This window comes from Anopheles arabiensis (assembly GCF_016920715.1).
Source record: "Anopheles arabiensis isolate DONGOLA chromosome X unlocalized genomic scaffold, AaraD3 X_pericentromeric_contig0049, whole genome shotgun sequence".
Lineage (NCBI taxonomy): Eukaryota > Metazoa > Arthropoda > Insecta > Diptera > Culicidae > Anopheles > Anopheles arabiensis.
The window spans coordinates 102,501-112,500 of record NW_024412127.1 but is presented as its reverse complement, the minus strand read 5'-3'; the positions used below and the strand labels follow the sequence as shown (position 1 = coordinate 112,500).

The 10,000-nt window shown below is 48.1% G+C and overlaps 1 pseudogene; it reads right to left on the bottom strand.

Annotated features, from left to right (window-relative positions):
* Positions 1-5,017: 5,017 nt before the first annotated feature.
* The window catches only part of LOC120908234, a 9,092-nt pseudogene continuing 4,109 nt past the window's right edge, over positions 5,018-10,000 (bottom strand).

Genomic DNA, 10,000 nt, shown 5'->3' with positions numbered 1-10,000 from the left:
ACGAGCGTATATCACTGGTAGGATCAACCAGAATTCGAGTCAATTGCTTGAACACGAACTACACTCTTGATCACGCGAGGCGCAAGTCCCCGTGACCACCGAGATTTGTTCTGTGACGCCGGAGCGTCGTTGGCGCCACTCGATAGACTGCACAAGCAGACAACGTCGGATGCATTGCACATGGCTAGCGGATCTACTCTCTGCACTGCGTCGGGTGTTCCTACGTCTGTCTGGAGACATTGCTAGGCCAGTACGGCACTCTGCGCACTCTTGCTTGTCCTCTTCGAGCGACGGGCCTCTAAGCGGGGTTGTATTCCGGTACGACACATCGACTGGTACACATTGCACGCACTAACGATCTCTGCACTGAATGGAACTCATTCATAACCACCGTGACGGAGACTTTGCTAGTACGCACGATACTCTGCGCATGTGCACATGTTTTACAACCCAACCAACTTAAGCACCTAGGGGAAGTTGTGATGCCATCTGAACACCCACCGACTGATGCATTGAACGGCTAAAGTTGACCTTCAATCCGAACTGGCACTTTGCGGCGTGGAGGCAGTTGCGCGACCACTCCTATCCCAAACCAACAAAGCATGGTGTATCCTAAGTGTTCGGTACAAGCACACCACGACGGGACACATTGAACGGTTCAGCGATCTCTCTGCACTAGTGGAAGAACTCCAACGTGATACGGGAGACATTGCTCTAAACCGAACGGCATCTCTGCGCGTTTACTTGACGCACCCCCAACTTGGTCAACTGTTGACTTTTTCGTAATCACGGCGGGACACATTGAACGAGCTCTAACGGATCTCTGCACGCATGGAACATGGTGGCGGGAATCATTGCTAGAACCGAACGGCGCCTCTGCGCGATGTACAAAGCCCAACAGGAACCTCGTATCGGCTGCCGAGCCGGAGCTTGAACAACTTGGACTTTCACCTCTAATTTATATCAACTCACCACTCCCCGAGGGATCCGCAGAATTGCTTCTGGGTCCCGTATCGTTATTTGCGATTCGTGTTTGCATTACACTACATTGAACTATTCCAACTTGTTTATCCGCATGGCGAACATTTGCTGCATAGAACATTTAAGTTCCACTTCGCTCTCCCCTACGTGGGTCTGAGCTTCGCTCAGGAAAAAATATGCCACATTTGGTAGGGAGACCCGGTTTCATCACGCTTTGTGCCCTGCACCATATATACCCTCATAAATTTATTCATTGATTAGATCCAAGGAACACCAGATCATGCACCACAACCCATAATAGCTCATCGAGCTTAGCGTGAATCCTTCGGGTTTCCCTAAGAAGTTCGATTGGTCTTGCAGAGTTTAAAGACAACGAAGCTTAGTTTCAAGCAATGGTTAATATACGCGTATTCAAAACCCTTAGCTGTTACAACTTTTTACTGGAAACCATCACGACGAAGTCTTTGGGTCCGTAGACCCGTGATGTACTGCTCCAGGAACGTTTTGATAGGGTGGAAGCTCAAAATCATAGGTTATAATCATCGGCAGAACCCACCAGACACCACTTTTGCTTCATTAGTTCGGACTATAGGCATACGACGATTTTTATCGCGGAGGGGACGTATGACCCAAACGGGGGCTTAATGACCCACTGCCACTGCAAACCATGCTCCTACGACTAAATAGAGGTAAAAACTACGATTTGGTGCAATCTTCATGTTTGACCTCGTAGCAAGGTACCCTCCCTATAGTAGGCAATGAACAAATGATCATAATCCCAGGAGGGCAAAAATGGGAACCCGAAAGGAAAGCGCTGTTGGCGCGCCTAAGCTACTGGCCCGTAGAGTAAAATGGTACCCCAACAAAGTTGTCGATTGACATTCTGATTGCACTTTTCATCATCTAGGTGCGTTCCTTACACGTTTTGAGGTGTTTTAGCGAAAAACATGTTTTGAGCCACACGAGCTCTCCGGCCCGTTCGGTGCACATTTTTGAAAAAGCTAGGAGCTGCCCCTAGGTTCAAAAGTCACAAACATTGAAAAGTGGTCAAAAACCGCTATCCAGAATCGGATGTAGAATCATTAGACGAACTTAAAATTGTTCTACAACCCCCAGTCCGACGCCTCGTATTCGAGATATAGCACTTTGTAGGTCTGACCGAGCAATTTTGTACTGAAATGTATGGCGGACATGTTATTCATTAAACAACATTAACTTGCATCGTGCCCTACTTCATCGGCACAGCTACTATCGACTATCTATTGTTGAAATGGATTGAGTTTGACCATTTTAGCTCTTTTCTTATGCCGTGCACCAACAGTGTGTACCGATCAGGGAAAGTACTACTTACGCGTTCATGGATGTATATGTTGGTACAAGTTGCCGGTCGGAATAGCAGTGCACCAAAACTGTGTACCGATCAGGGAAAGTACAAGACGGAGGGCGCAGCCCGAGCGTACGTTCATAGATGTCCATGTTGGTACAACCTACATGTACGTACCTTGTTTTTGTATCAAAAGTTCCAATAAAGTGTTTGTATGCTTAAAATGCTTATCTCAACCGGTCACCTTTTGGCCTGCCCTTTTATAGACAGAAACCTAGAACGATACTCGCGATGTTTGTGTTTTCCATTCGCCCGGGACGACGAAATGAGCTTTGTGCACATCGTAGAAACTGTCTCCTCCTCGTATGTTTTTGTCCCTCCACGCATATAATCACCCACATGTGTGTTCAACACGGACGGCGCAGCCCGAGCGAACGCGTTAATGTTTATGTTTGTGCACACTAAAGTTACAATCCTAGGATTTGGTTATTGCGTCGCAGTGCCCGACCGTCGCGGACACCATTCTTGGACAAAAGTCCAAGTACGTAGAGTACATTCCCTAGGTATGTGCCCGTTCGTGACTTTCGTTGCGTGCTTACAGACACGCTTGGGTATGTTTACCATACAAGGTTTACTAGGAAAACCTGGGAAGGACGCTTGCCTCCCGTCGCGGACACCATTCTGGAAAGAAGTCCTGGTACTTAGCGTTCTTTAATGTACTTGATCAGTTTGTATTGCAATTGCTTTGTGCCATTGACTTTTGCTAATGCTCACTAAGGGGTGTTCGTTTGCGATGTGTATGATAAGCAACTGTCTATTCTTACCAGCAGTTAATCAACACTTTTCACCCAAATCATAGGAACGTAGAGTACTTTCCTGATCGGTACACAATTTTGGTGCACCTCTAACTTCGCCAGCACTTTATCGTTACGTTTTGTGCACAACCTTGGGACATGGTGTAAGTTTCATCATTGTTATGTTTGATTCGGTTTATTATGATTGAAAAATACGCTACGTCCAAGAAATCTGAACTCGAATACTTTTGCCACGTTGCGCAAAAAGCTACTGAGCAACTCCTAGCCGTTTACCGATTTATAATTTAATTTTCGTTATTAGTTTTAAAAATACGCCAAGTCCCAAAAATCTGAACTCGAATACTTTTTCTATGTGCCGCCAAAAGCTACTGAGCAACTCCTAGCCGTTTACCGATTTAAAATTTAATTTTCGTTATTAGTTTTAAAAATACGCTAAGTCCCAAAATCTGAACTCGAATACTTTTTCTATGTGCCGCTAAAAGCTACTGAGCAACGCCTAGGTTGGTACATTTCTGGTACATGGAGTGTATGCGTGCAGGCGTACTGCCGTGCTGGACCGGAAAATCGCACTTGCTACTAGAACGTAGAGTAATTCCCTAGATAGGTGCTTTTGCATGCCTCTGTTCGACGTCCATGCAACTTGGAACGTGCGACACACGTAGCTAGGATTCCCATACATTTTCCCTAGGGTAGCACCAAATTGCACACTTTCAGGGGTATATTTTGGTACGGTGTACTGTGCATGGTACAAGTATCATTAGCTCGTGCAATTTATTTTGCATCAAGTTGCGATTGCTGGTGCGTCGAGATAGGAGTGTTTCGCGACTTTTGCCAAGCTTTGGTGCCATTTGGTGAATAATTAATGTTCTAGCCACAATAAACGTGCCACATAATGCCAATAACGAAAACGCCATTTTCAAGGGACTTCCAGTCAAAATGTTTGCAATCAGCGCTTTCCTGTCGAGTTCAGGATTTGGGACTGAGCGATTTTTTTTCACGATCCAATCAAACGACCAGTTCGTGAATAAACAATTCATACAACAGTACATCCCTTCAAAGTAGAAAAAGCCGAATGCTAGGAGCTCCAGTCAAAAACGTTGTCATTGGCGCTTTCTTCTCGAGTTCAGGATTTGGGACTTAGTTTTTTCACGATCCAGCCAAAAGACCAGATCGTGAAATAAACAATTAATACAACTGTACTAGTACATCCCTTCAACTGAAGCAAGCGCACCATACATGACCCGTACGCTAATCATCCAAGCACATGACACGTCAACTAAGTCAACACATAATACAACTTGGAAAACTAACGGGTAAGTAGGTCATCTCGTACACGACGACACACCGACCAAACCAGGTCAACACGTCACATGCACAAGACATCCTACTACCAAGGCCGACCACCTCGACACACGACCTGTTAACCGAACATGGTCAACACCATCATGTGCAAGGCAACCGGGCCAAACGGGTCAACTTATACAACTTGTAACGAGCATGTAAGCTACTGGTGTGGTCCGCACGGTCCTCACATCAAGACAATCAAGTCGAGAAGGAGGCACGCCGACAAGCTCATTAGTGTTAAGTGTCCTTCTCCATCCTATGTCAAGTCACTCGTCTGACACGGAAGTAGCCAACTCTTGTCCACTAATATAAAGGAACGGTCTCCAGACCAGGTCAAGTCACTCGTCTGACAAGGAAGGAGCACGCACCAAGCTTCACCAGAGCACGGTACCACGGTCCCCAGACCAAGATGGTTAGTTACGCCAACGAGGAAGGGGCACGCGTTCCTTGCTACACTCAACTTAGTACACTCATGCTCTCACAAGAGTATCCCCTGTGTCGACGTGGTCCCCAGACCAAGACGAGCTTGCGCACATCGAGGAAGGGGCACACGGACAAACCACCAAGCATGGGTCGCCTGAGAGGATCGATGCGAACGCATCTCTACAACTCGCAGCTCCCAGCCTGAAGTCCCGTCGTTTGCGGGCGGTTGATAGGTGTCGAAACTAGGTATATCCACGTTGGGCAGAGCTCAAGCCAACGGCGTTCCCAGTTACGGTACTAACACGCAGCGAACTCCACTCATTGCGGCCTAGGTATAGCGGGATGAGACGCCGGGCTGCAGACGCAGACTCCAACGGATCTCAGAGGGTTGTTAGCCCGCTAGCTTCCGGAACACCTAATGGGTTTGAGAAGCGCTATCAGCTCGGATTGGCTACGACCTTAGAGGCGTTCAGGCATAATCCAGCGGACGTAGCGTCATACCAAAGTCCGGTCGGACTAGTATTGAGCCAGTGGTCCGTACCTGTGGTTCCTCTCGTACTGCACAGGAATTCCGTTAAGATAGCGACTATAAGCACACACCAGTAGGGTAAAACTAACCTGTCTCACGACGGTCTAAACCCAGCTCACGTTCCCTTGAAAGGGTGAACAATCCTACGCTTGGTGAATTTTGCTTCACAATGATAGGAAGAGCCGACATCGAAGGATCAAAAGCCACGTCGCTATGAACGCTTGGCGGCCACAAGCCAGTTATCCCTGTGGTAACTTTTCTGACACCTCTTGCTAAAAACTCGTTATAACCAAAAGGATCGTAAGGCCAAGCTGCTGTCCCGAAGTGTACTGAACGTTGGGATCAAGCCAGCTTTTGTCCTTATGCTCAGCGTGTGGTTTCTGTCCACACTGAGCTGACCTTTGGACACCTCCGTTATCGTTTTGAGATGTACCGCCCCAGTCAAACTCCGCACCTGGCACTGTCCATGACGTGGACCGAAAGGACCTGTCCAGGAGTCTTCGAGCCGGGCGGCGCGCGGAACCGGGGGCAAACGTGACATCATAAACGATCGACCGCGCAGAAGCAGTGCACCACGAATGCACCGACGTACGCAAGCTTGTACCCTTGCGGGCCACGGCTCACGGTCGGACAAGCGGGTAACACGCTACACACGACGATGCTACGATGCAGTCTCCCCGGCGGCACCACCCAGCGACACACTGACGCTGAGCGAGAAACACGGCGCATTGGGCGCGCAGGCGAACCGCCGCCACAGCCCCCGGAGGAGGTGCGCGCACGATCCGACCTGGGGCCCGCGCTTGTTCCACCCAATCATGTAAGTAAGGCAACAGTAAGAGTGGTGGTATCTCAGAGGCGAGCTCCACGAGGAAGCCCTCCCACCTATGCTGCACCTCCTATATCGCCTTACAATGCCAGACTAGAGTCAAGCTCAACAGGGTCTTTCCCGCTAGTGCATCCAAGCCCGTTCCCTTGGCTGTGGTTTCGCTAGATAGTAGATAGACAGAGGAATCTCGTTAATCCATTCATGCGCGTCACTAATTAGATGACGAGGCATTTGGCTACCTTTTTTTTTATTATCGAAGGGGAAATCTTGCATAAGACACCTGGGTGATCAACCCCGGTAGTGTGAGATTCTTACCACTAAACCCTCCGTGCTTTCAACCGGCCCCGAGTGGATCACCCGTTAGGTATCGACGTCACTCGGGCGGTGGATGTCCATCATCCCAGGCAACGAATGGCTTCCAACAGTGGTGATTAGCCACTGTCTAGCCCTCGGCGATGAAGCTACGATGAACTACGATGAATTCTGTCGTTACTGTCGTCACTGTCGCTGCTCTGCAAGGCCAACTGGATGTTGGCGAGCAAAGCACGTCGTTCGCCTCGTTCGATGACGTGTCTTCGATGTTGTTGTCGAATCATAATCGCCCGTACTGCTTGATGAACCATGCTCCAGTTATATCTGTTAGCAGACATAACTCCGATGATGTTCTCCGGCGTTAACTCCTCGTCGACTTGATGCTGAAGTCTGATGATTAATTCACGATGACGTACACAATGGAATATCGTGTGTTGGCGTCTCAGGTTCCTCGCACGCATCACATAGCGGCGAACCCGTTAACTGCATCCGATGAAGCTGGTAGGCGTAGAAGCCATGGCTGGAAAGAAACTGAGAAAGAAAGAAATCTACACCACCAAATCTTCTACTTATCCATCTGTTGACGTCGGGTATGAGACGGTATGTCCACCGACCGTGAACACTCTCATCCCATTCTCGTTGCCATCGTTCCATAGTTGTGACACGTTCCATGTTACGTGCAACCGATCCGGCGATGTTCTCTGCTCGTCTCCGATGAAAAGTCCTGGAGTCCTCGTCCAGGAGGAGATGAAGCGGGATCATTCCCGCAAGCACGCAGACTGCATCATGAGAAGTTGTCCTGAAAGAAGAGATAACTCGCTGGACTACTGGCCGGTAAAACCGTCGTAGCCATTGTCTACGGTTAGCAAATCTAAGGGTATGACACCAAATGGGCGAGGCATACCGGACCTTCGCCACAACAGTAAGAGCAATTGCTCGCCTAGCATTACTACTCGGACCTGCCTTATTAGGCATCATCCTTACCAAGGTGGTCCATAGCTTCGTCGCTCTCTCCACCGCATACCTGATGTGTGAAGTGTAATCGAGGCGGTCATCTAGGACCATCCCCAAGTACTTTAAGCTGCGCGACGAATGTACTACGTGATCACCTACCCTGATAGCCCCATGCTGTATCCTCTGATGGGAACTGACCATAATAAACTCGGTCTTAGTCGGGGCTATCTTTAATCCGTTGTCGGTCATCCATCGGTCGATGATGCGAATCTGACTGGAAACGAGAATTTCAATATCATCAACACAATTACCTTCCACCAACAGTACTATATCGTCTGCATAGCCGATAATCCGTGCACCTTCCACCATTGCAACTCGTAGGACTCCGTCGTACATGAGGTTCCATAACGTTGGGCCAAGTACCGAGCCTTGAGGTACACCCGATGTGACTGCAATCTCTGCCGGTCCATCTGTGGTATCATACATCAGCACACGATTCCTAAAATAATCACCAATGATATCATAAAGATATTTAGGAGTGTTAATTCTCTGTAAAGCATTTGCAATCGCCAACCATGAAGCACTGTTAAAAGCATTAGTAACATCTAATGTAACAACCGCACAATACCGTCCACTGTATCTGTTTCTACTTCTAGCTACCGAAACAATGTCCACTACCCGTTGAATCGCATCAACTGTAGATCGACGACTTCTGAAACCAAATTGGTCGTCAGACAGTCCGTTGACCTCCTCGATGTGTGCATTTAGCCGTTGCACTATGATGCGTTCTAAACCTTACCCGCCCCGTCTAGTAGACAATGGGCGAACTGAACCCGGTTCCCTGGTGGTTTGTTCGGCTTCGGTATTAACACCAACCTCTGCCTTTTCCACTCATCGGGGAACTTCGCGTTCTCTAAACAGCCTTGGTAAACCCTGCAATGCATCGGTTGCAGTCAACATACCAACTTTCAGCGCCTCATTCGGGATACCATCTGGTCCCGGCGCCTTCTTGTTAGGTAGTCTCCTGGCAACCGCAAGAATCTCATCATTAGTTACCCTTTCAAACTCTCGTGGCTGATCGATACGATAATCAGGCCACACCGTGTTTGGGTGAGTAGGAAAAGCTCGCTCACCACTTCCTAAACTCGTCCAATGTCATGGTTCGGGGTCCAATCGAACCCTCGGCCACTTTCTTGAACGTATGATATACTATACCAAATGATGCGTTGTTCGCTGTTCCCAGGAACTCTTTCCACTTCCTCTGTCGGGTATGCTTGATCAATCGCTTGAGGGCATTCCGTGCCACCTTGAACTCGTCCCTAAAAGTAGAATAGAGATCAGTATTAAAGCTCTTTGCGCTAATCGATCGCGGTGTTTGCACTCTTTGCGAAGTGCCTCAATCTCTAACGTCCACCAAAATGCACTCTTGTTAGAGTGTACTTACGTTTAGTCATCGTCGCATTGCACGCCGTGACAAGTATACGCATTAAGTCTTCGCTTGTTGTGACCTCGGTCTCAAAAGCGGCTTGCATCATAACTTCAAATATATCTTTGCTAAAATACTTGATGCTCCATCCCGTTATGGGTCGGGACAGATTACGCACGCTTTGCGTCTCAAGATCTATTCGTATTGCACGATGATCAGAGTTCATATAGCTAGATAACACCACCCACTTAAATGATCTTGCTACGGTTCGGCTCGCAAAAGTAAGATCAACTACTGACGTGCGCCCTGGTCCAACATAAGTTGGGGTGCTGCCGTCGTTCAATAAAATTGCGTCAATCTGCGCAAAGGTTGATAAAACTAACTCACTCTTCGTTTCTGTTTCTCCACGCTCGCCAAGTTGGTTGTTCCAACTTACTGACCAAGCGTTGAAGTCCCCCGATAACGAATTTGTGGATACCGGTTACGGCCATTACCGTGTTATCCAACATGTTCTGGAACTCTTCCATACTAAATCTAGGTGGCGCGTAAACGCTAACCACTCGCATATCACCTATGTCAACTATCATTAAACCCTTCAAAGCCTTACTGACTACCTTAACTGGTAAGTCCGCGTTAACCACTACCGCTGCTGTGTTATCGTCATTGCGTAACACTTTGACGTTGGTTGTTGCCAGATACGGATCTGCAATCAACACTATATCCGCAGATTCTTCCCTAATCGTTTGCCACATTAACTGAAATGCAGCATAACTATGATTCTGGTTATGTTGTAGCAACCTAACCATTATGATCTAATCGTTCGCCTTCGGGGACACATATAACTGCCCGTTGCGTGAAGGTTCTGTGACCTCGTACCGCAATCCAAACACTTGACAGAGTTGGTACAAGCTTGCTTCTTGTGTCCACTCAAACCGCATTTCCAGCACAGATTACTTCTGTCTGGTTCCCTACAATGGTAGCTCGTATGGCCTACCTTCCAACACTTATAGCATTTCTGCTCTTCCATAACCTCGCGGATATGGCATATCGACCAACCAACTTTCAG